This window comes from Stegodyphus dumicola, chromosome 6 (assembly GCF_044657685.1).
Source record: "Stegodyphus dumicola isolate Sdum_Otavi_A_Nest chromosome 6, ASM4465768v1".
NCBI classification, from domain to species: Eukaryota; Metazoa; Arthropoda; class Arachnida; order Araneae; family Eresidae; genus Stegodyphus; species Stegodyphus dumicola.
In genome coordinates this window covers 97,078,803-97,098,458 of record NC_140773.1, presented here as the reverse complement: position 1 = coordinate 97,098,458, position 19,656 = coordinate 97,078,803, and the positions used below count along the sequence as shown (strand labels likewise).

The window sequence follows — 19,656 nt, the reverse complement described above, 5'->3', positions numbered from 1 at the left end:
CATTGAAAAGAACTGCAAGACTTCACCTGGGTTCATTCCTTCAGCTGCAAGTTGATCATAAATTTCAAACAACTCAAGCTTTGTAGAAAAGCCAAAAAATACGGCTATATAGGAGGTAAAAATGTTTCGGATATTAGAAAGCTAAGCCCTTGAGGAAACATAAATTATGATAAACGCGTAGAGGGAGTATAACTTGAGTTTACATAACCGAGAATTTCAATTTCACAATTCTCTGAAGCATGTAAGAAAAAGAAGCAGAGATCAGTTTTTGTGCGAAAACAAACTGAAAGAGGGTTTCAGAGTACACTTTAGTACTGACTTCACCTTCTTCTTGAATATACCGCAAAATATTCGGAGCTCTTCCCCCCCCCCCAATCTACCCTTTGGAAAGAAATATTTTCTCGGACGGAAAGAAAATCATAAACGTTTTCATTTACCTTAAAGGAAACGCATAATATTCCAGGGAATATGGTATCATAAGAAACACTCTCACTTTAGAAGGTTTCGTTTTTTACAATTAAATTATTTTCACTCTGTGTTTAATCAATTTTGCCCTAGAAATATAAAATTAGCACTTCAATAATTCCCTAAATCCGAATTCAGCATTAAACTATTGTCAGTTTTTAAATTTGAGACTAGTATTCTAGTAAAGAATTGAAATAAATTATTACAAGGATGTATGCACCATAAATTTGAAACATTTTCAACATTTTATGAATGAGGGCCGATGAAGATAAATACTATTTTTAAATAGTTTAAAGTTGCGCATTAAAATATTTTAATAGCTGTGTGTAAAACAGCAAAAACAAAAAAAAAAAAAAAAAAAAAAACTGGGCACTAAGCGATTATTTGATGCGTATGATACGTATTAATGTAAAATACAAAAAAATAATCAATATACGTTTACATATTGTTAATGTTGCTGTCTTGTCCATGTACTTCATGGAAGAATGGTTGCCATAACCTCAAGGAGGTTGGACTTCTACTTCCACCCCAGGTTTTAGAGAGAGCTTCCCAGGGAGTGATCCGAGGATCTCCCATCCCTCTTCCCTACCTCGAAATCACACGAGAGGACTTTTGGCACGCCATATATTTAGAGTGTCCCCATGCCAAAAATACCTACGCATTTGCAAACATTCATGCGTTTTTCGGGATTCAAACCTGTGCCTTTTGGTACCGCAGTAGGTTCCCCTAAACACTCCGTCTGGGTTTTCCCGCCGTCTGGGGAGACACTGTAAATTTAATCACTATTTTTCTGAGTAAAACATGTTTACGCATTTTACTCTTTTATTTGCTTTCTGCAGGGTAGAAATTTAAATGTGCTGTTATAAACTTTCGTACGTATAATTCTGTATTTGATACTATTAATTAACATTCACAAGTTTATCGTTTATTTATCGAGTGAGCTTACCTCAACATGAGCTGAAGATGGACTGTGAGTGAAAGACTGGAGAAGGAACTATTTAGGTATGTGTTCATTCAATAGTCAGTGCTGTAACAAACGCTTCACTGCGCACTTAGGCTACGTTCACACTGTAACATAAATATCATGATTTTCACAATTTATGAACATTACAAAAAATGCCGCAGTGGTAAACGGTCATTGGATCACGGCATAAGTATCAACTAGTCACAGAAAAATATGGCATAGTTTCACGTTTTTGATGTATTTTTTACATTACTACTTCTTTGTTTCAGATCTCATCTGTTGCCAAAATACGTTAAAAGTTTAGATAATAAGACATTTTTTACAATCAATGGGACATAAATTAAAAATCCAAAAAATCTAGTGTAACTTGTGAGCAGAAAGTCCAAGTAAAAAATTATGTCGCGTTTGAAATCTCTAATGTACATAAAGTTTGACAAAAAGGTTTAACAATTTTAAATATTTTGCCATAGCTTTAGGTATAGTGCGGACTTGTTAGCAAAAATAAATCCAGTTTATTATAACAATTACTAAAGCCCTTTTGTGAAATCTTCATTAAATACATTCCTTCAATTAATAACTAAAAAGTATTCGGCAACTGAGAATACAGTAATTATAAACATAATTTCTCCTTCCATATATCTGTGGAGGTTAACCGGAGGTCTGATTTCCTTATAATTTTAAAAAATAATTTAGTGTATATATACTTCGTCGATTTATAGTACTAGCTTTAGATTAGCATGGAAGATGACTGCTTAGAATTTACTTTAAGATCAACGTCCATGTTTTATATTTAATTATGAGGAACAAGTATAATTATTTTTTCTTTATCGCTTATATGTCCTACGTGATACAAGCTCAGACTAGTCTGAAAGTGAACATCAATTAGCAACTGCTAACACAACCGCCTTTTCTATTAATGGCAAGTAAGTTAAGACAATCTTACTAACTGAAAATTGAATAAAACCAGATATTTTCTTTTATCTGAATCTATAGACTTTCTATTATTAGTAGAGAAAGTCACTGCCATATACCAGTTTGTAAGGAATTTTCTTCTTCTCTGCCACATACTTTTGTAGTGTATTTGGAAGCACGTCCGCCTAGTAATCAGGTGGTTTGGAGCTCTATTTCCGGCGAAGGCAATATGGATATACCATGCTTTCTACTGTGAAATAAATCTAATGAATCTTTCATTAAAATTGATTTAGAATAATCAGAACTTTATAATTGATTAAATAAAGGTGTATAAAATCACATACTTCTTGATACTTTCAATATATATTGCTTAAGAATATAGTTATATGCTACTAAATTATGAACATTTATTTAATGAAGAACATAAGTAACCGAACGGTTGTGCACATAAATTCGCTGTAATTTATTGTCATGTTTTCTCAGTAAAGAACAATGTTCTTATATGAATATCATATTTATTTTTTACAGTTGTATCTTAAATATGAAATAATATCTCTTTGAAAGTTTTTTAACTATAGTTTATTACTTAGAAGTAGAACACTTCCAGCTCTTTAATACACTTTAACTTCTCTCATTTCGGAAATCGCCATCTCTGCACAGCACTTATTTTCTCCAACTGATTTGAAACTATAGTTCACATCAGCCTTCATTCGTGCACTTTTCACAAAACAAAACACGCAAAGCGGGAAGGAAATATATATGTAGTCTATAACATCTGCCGAAGTTGGAATCACCATGGTTGCTAGGAGAGCCGGGAGGGAGCAAATTCCTTGAAGTGTCTATTTTAACGCAACTGTCTATAAAAAAAAAAGTTCAATGGTAGATGAACTTCAAACGTTTAGCATTATTTTTCTGATATATGGCATAAGCGCGAGTTAGTGTTCCATAGAACGTGTTATATAAAACATTATTTTCAAATATTCAAAAACAAATATTAATCTAATCCATCTTTCTAAACATTTGGCTGTTGATTTCTTTTATTGACTTGAATTTGAGACATTAAAATTTTCAGCAGGAAATGTAAAACTTGAACTATGGCCTCGTCGAAATTTGAATCGCTTTGCTGGCTATACAGACTAGTACTTGCACCACGAGAACATGTGAGGAGAATGTAATAATTTTTATACTCATTCCCATTTAAATTGTATAAAGATGGTGGCGAATTATCCTTCACTGTATTATAATTCGAGTGGCTCTTGAAACCATTAGGTTCTCTTGGTGATAGACACATGAGAAATGAGCTTTGCTCTCATCGAGATTCGAACGGAAGACCTTCCGTATGCTAGCAGGTCTTGCTATCATATTTTCCACGAGAATGTTCATGGAGGGATGACATAATTGGGATGACATAATTGCTTACACAAAAACTACCCCAACTTATTAAATAATTTTATTTATTTATTTTGCTAAATGTTAAAATAAAAAGAAACAGTAGAAATTTTACATAACATACTTTATTGAAAATGACTAAAGTGTATATCTGTACACAAGATGCACGTTTTCTCGTGATTGTAAACATATAAACCGATTGATATAAGCCGATCCTAAATGATGTGATTTTTTTTTCAAATATCAAAATCATTTTCTTAATTTTTTTCTTTTAATTAAAGTAAGAGCAGTAATATAAATTTAAATTACAAAGACGTTAATACAGTTTTTCAGTCATTTATTTATACGTTTCATTTATTTACATCTTTCTCGTCCTCACTGGAGAATTAAATCTGAAAGAACTGTGACATGTTTACTTTTGTGTCTAATTATGCATTGTTTGCATATTCTTCCACAAAGAAAGCTGGAAGTTTTTTAACAACTATATAAAATGACAAAAATTAATGAAATCCATTATGGTAAATTGCGAAATACCCACAAATATATTTTTATTGTATCATTTAACCCTTTAAAACATGTAAAAATATCTTACTTGTATTTTATTCGAAAGAGAAAAATGAAATTTAAAGAGATTTTTAATTCATAAAGTCATGATTTAAAGAACAACATTTAAAGACGACTTTTCTTTCCCTTTTAAATAAATCTTACATTTTTAATCAGATATTGATATTAATTTAAATTGTTAGAACATTTAAAACCCTTCTGTTCGGAGATATGCCTTCAAAAGTATTACATAATAAATATATCGTACGGAAATATAACCATATAAATTATGTATAAGTATGCATGAAAACAACTTCCGAATAAAAAATGCTCCGATCGCGAAAAATGCTCCATTTTGTCATAACGCGGAATGAATATCAATGAAATAAAAAAAACTGTACTCAATATTGAAAATAGTGTAATAATAAGCTGTGCGCAATGTTTATTTATGGTGATTATATTCCAAACTAAATTTTTCTGATTATTCATAAGGTAGTAAAACTGATGAAGATAATAGTAAGATGAAAATTATAAACTAAAATACGTAAGATTTTAACCATGTACAATACCAAGTTCTATTACAAATGGCAATTTGGACTGAAAAGACGTTTTTCGTTAAACTGGCAATTAAAAAATACAAATGTTATGTATATTTATAACACAATTGAATACACTTCATAATATTAAAAATGCAAAGCAAGGAAATTAACGTACATATGGAAGATGTAACAGTATCTAAAGGCTATATAATATGAACAGGTAACATTTTGCTGCAAATATCTCCATATAATGTAATTTACTGATTTTGTGAGAATATATCATCCAAATATTTTATAGATTGTATATTTTCAATATAACATTTTAAAATTAGTTTTAAATTGTATCATATAATTGAAATTAATATTATATATACATAATATATATACATTGTTCAAACTAAAAAATCATGTAAACGTGAAACCACTTAGTGACTGAAATTAAAAAAAAAATCTAAACTTTGAATTACTTAGGGATTTCCTAGATTAAGTATCTTGATAACTTAGTTATTACATTTTCTAAAAATGACATAGTTAAAAATTATAATAAATAATGACATAGTTAAAATGTCATTATTTATTATCGGCAATGGAATTTATGATTGGTAACGGAATTAAGATTTTAAGAAAATAAATTAATATAAATTTACACTATTACTTTCAGATTCAATTTGTAAAAAGCAAAACTATACTTTAATACCAAGTAATTAATAGTCAAAATAATTCCACTCTTTTTAAAGCCTCTCGTACGCAGTGAAATAATATGCAAAGCAATTTCTTAAATAAAACTGTAATATGAATATGAAAATAGAAAGCAATTTTAATTAAAATTTGATTCTTAAATCGGTACTATATTTAATAAAATGTTCAAGTGTGTGTTGTATCTTAAATACTAAGAATATAAGTAAGGTTATTGTAGCCATTTCTTATATGGAATTTAGACAGCGTAAATTTAAATCGCATATAATTTCTTAAAGTTTTTTCTATTATTCTTTATATTATTATGAGAAAAAATCACATAAAAGCTCGAATAACATACATTATGATAAAGATAAATTCATAACATGATTTAATGCAGGAAAAATTTAGTACTTACCCCTTTCTTTACCGTTGACTCCAAAACAAAGTTTTTCTGCAAATACCAGTCATTAAATTAGCACTGCAAAGTTTCTAATTTCCTATTAGTTCTGAACTTTACAAGTTTATTTATATTTCGTCACAGAAAAGATCCTGGAAAAGGAAGAAAAGTTAATTCACTCGAAGTTGTCAACAGAACGCTCCCAAAACTTAAGAAAAGTTAGAGTTTGATGAAGTTTGATGAAATTGCATCTGAGTTCAGGGACACTAAGCTGAAAAAATAATAATGATGTAAGAGACAAATCGATTAATCGATGCAGAATTCCGGATATGGGGTAATTACCGGCGATAAATATATCTCCGGAAACTTGACAATGTGCGACGGCGTAAACTGAAAAGTCCCGCTCCTCTGAGACGAGAGAAACTACGGTCTGTGAGAAGGATGGGTTCCCCCGCATCTCTTTATGGGGTTACCTCAAGATTCATACATGGCATTGAGTTTTGTCGCCAAAGAACGCGCCAAATCCGGCGAAGATTAAAGAGCTATAAAGTTCAGTCAGGTATCATAAGTTCAAGGAGATCGTTGTGCTTTCTAAAGAGTATAATATTAATTAAAAAATAGCACATATAATTAGCCAAAGAAAAAATTTCTTTTCATTATCCATATTCAGCTTTTGAAAGATGTTTTATTGATGTCGAAGTAAAGTGTGTTGGAAAAAATATTTGTATTTTCAAAATGTATATTTACTATTACTATCTTTAAACGAGAACCTCTCATTTTGTTTTTTATTTCGATATTGGAAATATTAATGTAAATTCAGGTAGGTAACAATCAAAGCTACCAAAAAATCTTATAAGGATGTGCCTACGTTCTTGCTCTTTATAACTTCTACAAAAATATGTAAATGCATGAAATGTAGTTACACATTTATTTGTTTGAATTTTTTCCATTTATCGCTCACGTTTAGGAAATAAACTGAAATAATGAAACAGCATTGAGAAAGTTGGGTGATTTGTATATTAATGAAATTAGCAGTACTTGCACTGTCAAATGTAATTGAAATAAACTCTAAGAGATAGAAGTTTAAACAAAAATAATTATATAAAAAAAGATGAGCTTGATGAGACTAATTTGGCAATTTTTTAATTTGACAGTTTTCGACAGCAGATTTGTTAACAACATTCTCAAATCTTCTCCATTATTTATCTGTATTAGAACTGAATTGTTTAGCTATTAGAGCAAAGCTTCACTAAACATTCTACTAAATAAGAAGAAGTAAACGCTGCGAGAAATTCTAGAAGCATTTTATGGACGAGCATGAAATTCAGATACCTAATTCTGAAATGTAAAATCTTGATGTCGAGAACTTTAATTGAAATTCCAGTTCTACATTTGTTCTTAAATCAATAAATTCTTTTTCAAAGTTTGCAAGGGCTTCCGAAACTGTATATGAAAATGGGTCTAAAATACAATCCGTTATATAATTTTTAAAATATCTTGAAATTACGTTTTGAAATCCAGTTCGTAGTAGTAGAGTTTCCAGATGTTGGCTACCTGTTAAGCCAAAAGTGTTGGTTTTATGTAAGCCCAAGTTAAGGCCATCTGTGCAATTATATTGGATTGAATAAAGAGTTCTTTACATCCTTCTTCTGATTTTTGTTTTGTACCAAGACCTGAGGTTAATTTCCCATGCAGTCTTTTAGACTCTTTAGTTTTTGCTACCTAAGAAAACGAAACTGTATGCGCAATGTCTGCTTAATATATCTGCCATTTTTACCTTTCATATATGTCATAAAACTACTTTAACGTCCATATATTGCTGGAGTATGCCTGGTAGAAACGGAGAGTATTTTATTTAAAGAAATTTCTTTCGACGTTACATAAAACGTTTTTTATGTTTTCAGCCATCTTATCGATTTTCCTTTGACATTCTTTATTACTCAAATGTTTGGTGTGGTGCATTTAATTATGGCAAAGCATACGAGGGCTATCTGCCTAAGGGGAGGGATGCCTTCGTGGAGGAATTTCTAAGGGAAAGTGGCCTCGTATACACGTTACACATGGGAAAAACTACGAAAACGCCCATGCAACCAGCCCGTTGGCGGGATTCAAACCTCGAACCGAACTACCAGTGTTCAGCGACTTTACCGCTCGGCCGCTGGCGAGCACTTATTACTCAAAATAGCGATCTAGATTTATAATATAAGTAGCGTAGTCCAGACCCTAAATTATGGTGGTATAATCAGTTCTTCTTCAATAGTATTAGGTTTCCTTGATCTTTCGGTAAATAAAACAGCACATTATCTCCAAGGGAGGCTGTTTCTGGATTTTCCAATGTACGCGGTTTTTACAACTTCTCTTTCAGTTCTTGAAAATGATGCAAATATTTAACTTTTTTTATTTTGATGGATTTTTGACACATGTTCTTGGAGTCCGAGAAACATTGAAATTTCATGAGAGAAAACGTTTTGACATATTAGACACATAGGTTAGGTATTATCTAAATGAAAACTTATTTCAAATAATGAGCAGTGCACTGTAGCCCGGGACATGCTAATATCTCAAACAAATAAAAAGGATTGCATATTTTTTGAAGGAAAAAATCATGCTCTTTTAATCTGAAAAGTTCGAAGTCAAACTCCTTCAAAAGAGAAATTCTCCAACTATTTTTTTATTATTATTCGAACACTTATCACACTTTTTCTGTTAAAATTCGAAACGAAGTTCTTGGACATTACAAAATGTTAAAAAATCAATAACTTATAAAAATAATTAATAATAGCCTTCTTTTTAATCATTGTTTTTAATTTTTCGGTTCAAATAAGAAGAAGATACTTTAACTGTTTTTACGCCGAAACGTATATCAATTTAAAAGAAAAACAGTTGATTAAAATTTAGTTAAGCTTTCATAAAAGAAAATTAACAGTATTTTAAATTTCAATACATATATAAAACATTTCAAAAACACTTTCTTTTTTCTGTCAGTGTAATTGTGCTTCCTGCAGTAATATTCCAAAAATATCATGAAAAATGATCGAGATTTCTTTTAATGAACCTTTGATTTCAAATCATTAAATCTACACAGATAGAAATACTAAAATAATGCATAAAATTATTATTAATTTTGTCTTAAAGAACCAAATGGACATTCAATCTCTACTCTGAATCTGTTGTGTAATAACAAAGCACTAAAGAAATATGTAAAAATAAATGATATTGACTATACTGACTATTATTTTCTTATTATTTCTACAAAATATAACACTAATGAAATTTTGATTCTGATCTTACACTTCTGCTGAATCTCATTCCTTTAAATCACGAGCGAATAAAATCGTATATTAACCATTGCGTGTATTAGGAGTCTGATCGTGATACTTGTGACGTGGCGATTCTCGTTGCAAATAGTTTATTCATGAGAAAATACGAAATACTATTTCCTGCAATATGTTTATAAACGCATATTTGATACTTCTAACAAACTAGATTTCACACTTTAAGCGTAAATGCATCTTTGATGACAATAACTAGTAATGCAATAATTAAAAATACTACTCCTCTCCAACGTATCTATGAGGTTGAACTCAAAATATACGCAAAATCAATTTTTTTCAACTGAACATTTACCACCGGCATTCGTTGATCAGCCTCTAAGGAAATCTGGCGATGAACCGGCAAACAGATCATTATTTTTTCCGCTGTCAAGCGATTGTTTCATAGGGCTCCTTTTAATATTACTTCAGTCTCCCTCTTAGATCATTACGTTATGAATCATTGATTTGTACATGTACTAATTGCATGTTTTAACAGCTTTATATCCTAGAATGTTAATTTGTGTTATTACCTTCAAAGAAGATAAACGGTAAAACAACTATGATTAATTTAAAATTTACGAATTATTTACATGTTTAAATCCTGTTATGACACTGACATCAATTGTTTTTCTTGATTTCATAGCATGTAAGTTTAAAGATTATCTTCTATAATATAATTTTTGGAGACTATCAATTACATGGAAAATTGTGTATTAATGCCACTTGGTTTAAGTGATGCCCGGAATGAAAGAGCAGACCATAAATCTTATGGGAAATAAATTACAGCCATAAAATTCTTTTCTGATTTACTAACATCTAATAATTTCTTTTAACGTCTATATCTGGTTTCAGTGAAAAGATGCAATCCAAAACTTTCACATCTAGCATCTATTTTTTATTTATATCGGTGTGAATAACATATTATATTTGGGCTAAATTTCATGAAAGAAATAATACTTTACTTGAAGCTCCCAACAGATTTTCGTGAAAAATATATTATGATGTAATCCATAAGCTTCCCAGATTTTCTATTTAAAGCTCGTACGTGAGCAAGGACAACATGTTGTGTTTTGACTACATACGACCCAGCTGAATCGCCTGGTTAAACCACCCGGTGATTGGTACCCGAAATATCCAAACTTTGATCCAGGCAAACAACTGCATTCTAAAAACAGAACCTCATCTAACTTCCTCTTCTAAACATGGCTTTAATGCCAGTTTGTAGTGGTTTTAGATGTAATAATCGTTCTTTTGATAGAACAAAAAAGATAATAATAATAACAACATTAATAATAACAACCCTCTAAAATGGTTCAGATTTTAAATTTTACCCCGAGGAGCGTTTTAAATTTTGAAGTTTAATATGGTCTGAGTGACCTCTCATTTCATCACATTGCTGCTGAATTCCCTTCTGTTGACTATTCATGTTTTTATTATTATATTCTTCATTGTGATGGACAAAAACTATTATGGGGTCACATCCTTTTCATGCTTTGATTTAAAAATATCGCATGGATTATAGTATATCCTCTGGGTATATAACGTTTCGTGTTAACAAATCAGTGTTTTGCCATACACTTTTCTTGCACTTGCTGCATTTATTTTTCTATATTAATTCTTTAAAAATAATCAATAGTGATAACCTTTGGTAACAGCATCCTTTTATTTAAAAAGTGATCCATGCAAAAGCAAAAGAACACAAACTGTGGATTGATACTAATAGCTCTGGGCTAATATTAGCAGAACTAACAGGAAAACACGCTTTTTATATGTAGTTATATATAGTATATACACATATACTTACATAATATATGTGTACTGTAATACAATGAAATATTGTAATCAATTTCATTTGAGTTATGAATGACAAAATCATTACTTCCTTAGTACATAAATATTAGTTGCTTGACGTCTACAATGTATCTATAGTTAAACAAGGAGCTAATTAGTTAGAAGGCAGTAGTACTGAATTTCTTCTCATATTCAAAATTGGTGGGATAGCATGTGATGTCCGCATCAGTGTTTCACTCTTGCAATCACCCTAACACAAAATATATAGCGTCTTAGTGCTTATTCAACATGCGAAAGTGCTCTTTCAGTGGCAGTTAGATCATTTGCATGAGTGAACATAAAATACATTTTTGATTTTGCTCTAGATAGAGTATTCAAATGATTTTATATACAAATATACAAAATACAAATGCTAAAGGATATGGTGTTTAAAATGTTTGTTAAAATGTGTTAAAAAAAGGTATGTTTCTTTTTATGTATAATAATATTTATTTTCCTTGTTTGCTTTTGTTCACTGAACAACATAACTGAATGTAATATTTTTAAATTCATAAATTAAATTTAAAATATTGACAGAAATTTGAAATGGTTTTGAGTTAGCTGCAGAATTGAACAATACACAACAATTTAGTGTTACTTAATGTATTTTTTTATTTTCTGTTACATTTGTACAAACTGTTAAGTTTTTCCGATAAAGAAACAGATATATTTAGAGGCATTCAAATCTGCATGATTGAACCAGAGATACTCGATCTACTGGCTGGAGGTGCTAACCAGTTGTAATACGAAACCACACAAAGGGAATACGACATTTTTACAAGTTCTACAAATAGTTGCATTTACGCACTTGATATTTTTGTTTATTATTTTAAAAGGCAATAGCTTAGCAGACGTTCTTGATTATATTTCACTATGAGAAGAGGAAATCGCATACACGTAGCCTAAGCGTTACACGGCAGTAAAAACTTACAACCTAGAATACGGATTAAGAATCAGCCTTCATTACTTATTATACAGCGGCACTTAATTAAGTAAACAATGCTAACAGTTTCTGTTTATTTCTTATGACTACTATAACCGAAATCTGTTTTGTTCTATTCTAATATTTAAAAAAAAAGCAAAACACAATACAGTGAAATAATCTTTATACTGTTTCTATACTCCGCAATAGGCGACAGCGGCTTTCAAAAATATCTTAAGAAAAAATGAAATAATAACTGGAAGAACTAAGTATAGAAAATTATTAAGCGAAAAACAGAAACGTCAGAGCTATTTGAAAAGCGGAACAAGTTCACTGTGATCTAAAAGAAGGCTTGAGCAAGATAAATGATGCTCATTTCGTCACAAAGCGAACACTGTCGTGTGAAGTTTCCGAGACAAGTGATATTGATATAGTGATAATATTGGCTAAAGGATATCGATACACCAATAATCTCAACTCAGTAATATTGTATATTAAAACCGATATATCGGATTTCTAGTGTCGATAATATTTACTCATCCGCTATCATTCAGTTTGTTGAACGGAAAAATGAAATTCAGTTTTTTGTCTTACAATCTGAAGAAAATGTACTTCTTGCATGAAATTATTTATGCATCCTTATATTGTAGAAGTTTTAAAATGCTGACAGGAAAGTAATACAAATAATATAAATAAACGCAAAAAATGAAACCATAATCCTGAATTAGTATCTAGGACGTTCTTCACATAAATTTACATGAGATTGGACATTATTTTCATGATTGTGACTACATAGTTATTGTTTATTTTCAAATCTTCACAGCATTGCGTGAATAAATTAAACTATTACAAAATATGTTTCTCTAAAAGCCACTGCTTTTTACATTCTCAAATATTAATTTCATTTAGCAACTAAAGAAGGCCAAAGATAGCTAGAAATGATGTCGGTTTGGACTGAAAAGAATGTTAACAGAATTAAAAGAGAATTTCGATGACACCCCAGTCATGCATTTCGTTTTTGAAACTGAATCTTACAATACCCAGCTGACCAATAACAGATTAGATAACTGAGTATATACAGTTCAACCGGGCTCAGATCCCCACCAACGGGCTCTCTGTCTTGGTTTTTCATGGTTTTAACCCGGTTGTGTAGCGTTATTTCGGGTCATTTTTCCTTAGAAAATTTTTCTCGAAGATACCCGTCAGTTTTAGACAAATAGCTTCTCGTGCACTTTACTTAATTCATTTAAGCAAATGCTGTAATAAAACTGCTGTAAGGATTTAAATAATGCGTTTCTGCTCGTTCAGATTGACGAACATTTAGTGCATGAGAAATGAGATTTGTAGAATAGTTTTAACATCAAAATAAGTTGCATATTAAAATCCATGTTACGAACATTTGTATCATCATGTTACTCTTATTTGTACAGTGTTTATCAAGAAGGAAATGAAGAAGGATATTTTAAGTTTGGAAATCTTCAATTAAATTTTACATTTCTTCACTTTATTTTATCTATTGCCGCCCAGGGGTTATAGTGGCTAGGTGTACCCACTGTTGTACCGAAGAGCCCAGGTTCGAATCCCGGAGATGGAACAGATGTTTTTAAATGTATAGTGGCTTGGGGCATTGGGGGAGCACTCTAAATATAAGGCGAGTCGAAAATCCTCTTACTTGGTTTGGTGGAAAAGAAGAGGGGTGGTGCTCTCCTTCAAAATTAGAGTGGAAGAAAAAGTTCAACCTCCTTGAGGATTTGGCAACCATTCTTCAATGAAATTAATGGCGAAGACAACAACAATTTCATCAATTAAAATTACACGTAAAAGGGAATAATGAACTTTCTGAAAATAAAATCAAATCTACACATCTAAATGAAAGGCGAGAATAATTAAAAATGTATTTTATCCAAATAATAACATATAAAAAAGAGGAACCAGTATTATTGAATTTCAAATATGTATTTCAAAGTTTTGCCTTGTAATACTGGGAAAATGTGATTTAGCTCTTTTTTATCTTCATGAAAATGTAATCAGTACATATTTCATGAAGAATAATCTGAGGGTTATTATTTCACTGTCCATTAGTTTAACCTTCAAAGAAAAACATTCCTAATAGATATGATGGACTTTACACCAGTTCAAGTATGTTTTGACAGAGATAAGAAAGCATTTAAGGAATGAAGCGTATGTTAACATATAAGACGGAAATAACAAGCTTATAGCCGAAACATGGATTTAACATGTGGTTGCGTTTGCTAAAGTCAATCCGTTAGAAAAATCGAACGCATCAGTATCATATGTCAATATCAGGTTGTTCTATGCTGATATTTGAGGTTGTTCTGCTGTAATCCCATTCTAGATGGAATTTTTCCTATTACTGGTAAGCAAATAAAATATTTAAACTCTGATACTTTAATTCGGGTTCTAATCTCAGTGAACTCTGATCTGCCTAGCCACTTTCGTAGGTTTTCATGTGTATAACGCAAGGAGGTTAGACTAGATGGAGGGAAGGTTCAACTCAAACGGTGAAGCTTGACGGCCATGTTACTGTTATCGCTGTCACTTGTGCAGGGTAGTCTGTTAATTGCAACATTTTTTTCTTATCTTTTTGAAGCAAGTCAGTTTGTGTTGCATATGGATGCACAAATAGATTTTCGAAAAAGATTCCTGGGATTACTTTTCACTCGTAAGTATTGATTTTCGTTTTCTATGTAATTTAATAAATATCACAATATCATGTTGTATTCTTTCTAGATGTGAAAAAAGTACTTAATAATAATCAAACTATGTTAAATACGTTTTAATGTTTCTGTTTATAGCTGATATCCTCGTTCCTTAACATACAATGATATATGCTAGGATTTAAACTGCATAATTTGAACGTTTCAGGTAATCCTTTTTGTAATTTTCATTAAAAGTAAGAAATAAATTGCTACTATTTTTATGAATGGTAAATGTGTTAAATAAAGTAATGCTTTTATTTAAGTATTAATTATTATTCGTTTTTAAGTTTTGTGAACTGTTATTTGTGGATTTGATCAAGATAAACTAACTGTTTTGTTGTTAAAATATTTTTGCATAAATTTACAAATTTGTGAGCAGTATAGCGATAAAAGTAACATATTTACACAACTGAAAATGTGGAAAGATGTATCCAAACATTTATATAGGTATATTTCTGTAATTCAGCTTAATTCAAGGAAATTTCTTTGAGAGCGAAATATGAAACGAGCATAAACTGAAATCATTGAATTCATATAAATCTGTTTCATTTTAATAACATTTATTTTTATGTTGTTATAAGGTTGTTGGTTAGGAAAAGAATCTATTTAAAACTTTCATTTAAAAACAATGCAACCTGTGACTATCTTTTTAGATAATTATCTGCTATTAATTTCAAGTTAAAATTACTTTAAATGACTCTGTAATAAATTTATAATATTGTGAAAAAATCAGAAATATCACTTGTGAAAGGAAAAATTGCAAAGTACACCCAACAGGTTGCTAATAAAACCTAAACAAATTCTTGAAATATACAGAAACATCATTTTTAAAGGCTTTAATGTATGCACTTGCATTTACGGGTTGGAGGGAAAGTTCTGTCGTATTTTAAATAGGCAGGTGATTTTTCTTGTAAATAAAAAAAAATCTGGCTAGTGAGTCAATCGGATTTGTTTTTGTTTTTTTAGCTGCTGTATAATATAAAAGGTGCCCTTTTATACCGTTCATCATTTACTTGTAATATTTAAAGAGAAAAACATGTCCGTAGATAAAGTGCATTTACGACACTGCATTTTATATGAATTCCAAAAAGGAAGCAACGCATCTGTTGCATGTAAAAATTTATGTGCGGTATTTGGAAAAGATATTGTAAATGTTCGTACTTGTCAAAGATGGTTTAGCAAATTTCGTTCCGGGGACCTGAGCCTCAAAGAAAGTGTTCGATCTGGACGAACATCCAAGATCGATAATGATGTTTTGCGATCCATGTTGGAAAATAATCCACATTTAACAAGTCGAGAAATTGCAGAAGAGTTTGGCATTCATCATACAATTGTTGGAGATCACATTAAATCTCTTGGGTTTGTGTTAAAGCAAAGTGTTTGGGTTCCACATGAATTAACGGAAAAGAATTTGTCTGATCGTGTAAGAATATGTTCATCACATCGGATTAGACACAATGTGGAGCCGTTTTTGGACAGGCTGGTTACTGGAGATGAAAAGTGGATTCTTTACGAGAATATTAAAAGAAAAAAATCTTACTGCAAACCAGGAACATCATCAGCAACAGTTTCAAAACCAAGTATCCATCAACTAAAAGTACTGCTTTGTTTGTGGTGGAACAGGAAAGGTCCAGTGTATTACGAGTTGCTGAAACAGGGAAAAAACATCAACGCGGATCTGTACTGCAATCAGCTGGATAAATTGAATGCAGCTATCAAAGAAAAAAGGCCAGCATTAGCGTCCAGAAAAGGAATAGTGTTCCATCACGATAATGCTCGCCCGCATACTGCAGTGGTGACACTACAAAAACTGAATGCGTTAGGATGGGAAATCCTTAGTCACCCCCCGTATTCACCTGACATTGCACCCTCTGATTATTACCTGTTCAGATCTCTGCAAAATTATCTAACGGGAAAAATTCAAGTCTTTTGAAAGTGTTTCTAAGGCAGTTGCTGACTATTTTAACTCCATGGATGAGAACTTCTACAAAACAGGAATTTACAGGTTACCTGGAAGATGGCAACAGGTTGTAACAAATAACGGAGCATATATAATTGATTAATATTAAACACATATTTTTATAAATGAATTCAAATATTTTCTTTAAAATACGACAGAACTTTCCCTCCAACCCATAGATTTCGAACTATTTCTTAATGATTTTCTGTACGTAGTTCTGTACGTAGTTAATTACGTATATCATCTTTATAACTTTAAAACAAAAAACTAACATTAACGAAGGATTTCATAATAAAGTTAACATAATTTTACTGGAAAATACACGCACAGAACAGCTTAAAACACGTACGTTTCACTGCCGTAATGCAATGTTTAGGAGTTACAAAGATGGACGCCGCTTGTTCGTTTGAGTTTCATTCCCCGACAGTGGAGCAAACTCCTTTTATTTTAACCTCCTTGGTATAACGTAAACACTAAGCAGTTTCCCTTAGAAAATCCTCCTCGAAGAAATCCCTCTCTTGGCAGATTATCAAGTCAGCTACCTATATCTGACTATTCACATGGCTGGATTACAAGTACCGTAAGTATGCCATCAAACATAAAGGGAGATAACTCTAGGTGTCGGCTTTTAAAATTTAACAATGCACTGCTAATATTTTGTCTCAGAATTACTTTCCCGATATAAATCAGCTGATAAGGTTTGCTCTCAAGGTGCCAATTTTGCTAAGATGCCAAGTCTCGCCCTATCTAATGAGGCCATTGACTGTCTGAACAAACGAAAACGGCCTCCAGTCGAATATCATTATATTTGGCACAAATCCGACGCCAAATCCAAGGAAGTTACAAAGAATGATTTAATAAAAAAAAGAACTCGTGTGTAAGATAAAAGTAGAATTTTTAATGAAACCGGAGATGCTTAATCATGCGGAGAAGAATTATGATTTGAGAAACATAAAATTCCAAAATTTTATGAGTGCATCATAAAGAAGACGTTCCTCCAAAGTTAAAATAAATAAAATTTTTAAGTTATGGAAATTTGAACTTTTAAGTTGCTAAAATCCTAATTTCTTTACAAAATGAATAAACATAATAAACTAACTAATATAACAATGGAGTAAAAGATCAAACGTTAATTAAAACTTAAAAATTAGAACTGAATACATGTTTAAATTAATAAATTTCTAAAATGCGCCATTCTTTTAATATTAGATTTTGTTTTAACAGACAACATTTAGTGTTATTCAGCCATACGAAAATGTATTGATAGCTTTGATTTAAATTAATGTAGTCTAAGTAACACTGGTTTAGAAATGTGGTTTAGCAGCTGTCTAAGTTTGATGCAATATAACTAATGAATAAATACCGGATCTTTTCAGCTATATAACGAAACATACTGAACAGTTTCCTATAGAATATAAATGCGTAATATTAATCTAGCTTTAATTAATTATTTTTGCTAGGAATTCTTATCCAGACTCTGGAATAAAGGCAACAACGAATTTCATTAGATATTAGAATTGTTGTCTAAATAAGTATGCATTGTTAAATGTCAGCAGATGCAAATGTTTTGTATGTAACAGTTGAATCGATACTTAAAATATTATAGTTTATTAAATGCGAATCTTTCTAGAATTAAAATTGAATGCGTTCAATACAATTTATTATTTTATTATTAGTGCATTTTATTACTACATATAATGTTTGAAAACGTAACACTGAAAAGTATATTTTTCAGTTTTATACATTTTTTATCCAGTGGCTAAACGCTATTGATTTGCCACGTTTTTTTCTTTCCACGAATGCAGCAAGTATGTTGCAAAGGGTTGTTCCCCATGTTGATAGAAAGTGACATAAACAAAAGTCACTATGAAGCCCTCCACACAGAAACACCTTGTTTTAAGTATATAACTGTCATATACATCATCTCAGCAAATAAATTCTCTCCCAGTTTTTTTTTTCTTTCATGAATTGTAGTAAAGTTATAATTCAAATTATAACCTAACAAGCGTGGTGTAAAAAGAAATAGAAAGAACGAAGGTAAACGAAGGGGCAATAACTTCAAGAGTACCACTATAAGACCACTTATCAGATCAGGCAATAAAGCTATACGGGGTTTGAGATATTTGTATAACACAAAACCTTTGAAGCTGCTACTCTCATATAAACATTGTAAGGTATTTCTCCCGCCTTCCTAGCGTGCGTTCGTGGTGTAGTGGTTCTGCACGCTGGGCCGATATTTCAGAAATCCGTGGTTCGATTCCCGGCGAAGGCGATTGCTACTTTTTCATCTCTCCGACTTCCAAAAATCCTAATTTCTTTACAGCATGAATTTACAATAAGTAATCAAACGGAATTAAAGAATCGGAACTTTAAATTACGCGAAACAAAATTATTTTTATTACTTCTTTTAATTTCTTTTTATGATTAAATCATAAGTCATAGCTTTTATTTAATTACAATGAACGCTAACGTTTTCATCCCAATTTTTTTTAACTGCTGCTCTGCCAAAATAGTAATGAACAATCTTTATTTATTTTACTAGAAACAAAAAGAAATGCCCTACAGAAAGAATATGTTTAAAAAATCTAAATATTTATAACAGGTTTTTATCAGCAATAATGCAGATTAATCTTAAAATGTTTGCTATAAATTGAAATAAAAACATTTTGATTAAGTAAATAAGAAATTTCATATCTCAATTAAATATTTGTCAAAGAATGCTCTCTAAAATGATACTTTAAGAAAAGTGATACACATATGAATCTTTAATTCATGTAGAAAATAGTCCTTAATGTTTGCACATATTTGTAGAAGAAAAATGCAAACAAATATGAATGCAACAATAAGGAATGAATATTTATGAAACTATTTTCAATTCTAATGAGCTTTAATTATTAGGGATTTGTCAATTCTTTTCTTCACTTAATAGGATATTTACGTTATTAAGTAATGCTTTATTAATTAATGCATTAAGTATTTATCATTAATGCTTTTATGGAAAATTATATTATTATTTTCATTCG

General features: G+C 30.8%; 1 protein-coding gene across 4 annotated transcripts in view; it reads right to left on the bottom strand.

Annotated features, from left to right (window-relative positions):
• LOC118204165 (uncharacterized) overlaps positions 1–19,656 on the bottom strand; it is an 876,973-nt gene that overhangs the window by 739,227 nt on the left and 118,090 nt on the right. For 2 of the 4 annotated variants that reach the window (XM_085818690.1, XM_085818688.1), the window contains exon 2: positions 5,906–6,039. The gene's annotated coding sequence lies outside the window, so the exon portion shown is untranslated. Of the gene's footprint in view, positions 1–5,905; positions 6,323–19,656 lie in introns of those variants that run through there. The other 2 variants (XM_085818691.1, XM_085818689.1) reach the window with 2 other exon arrangements.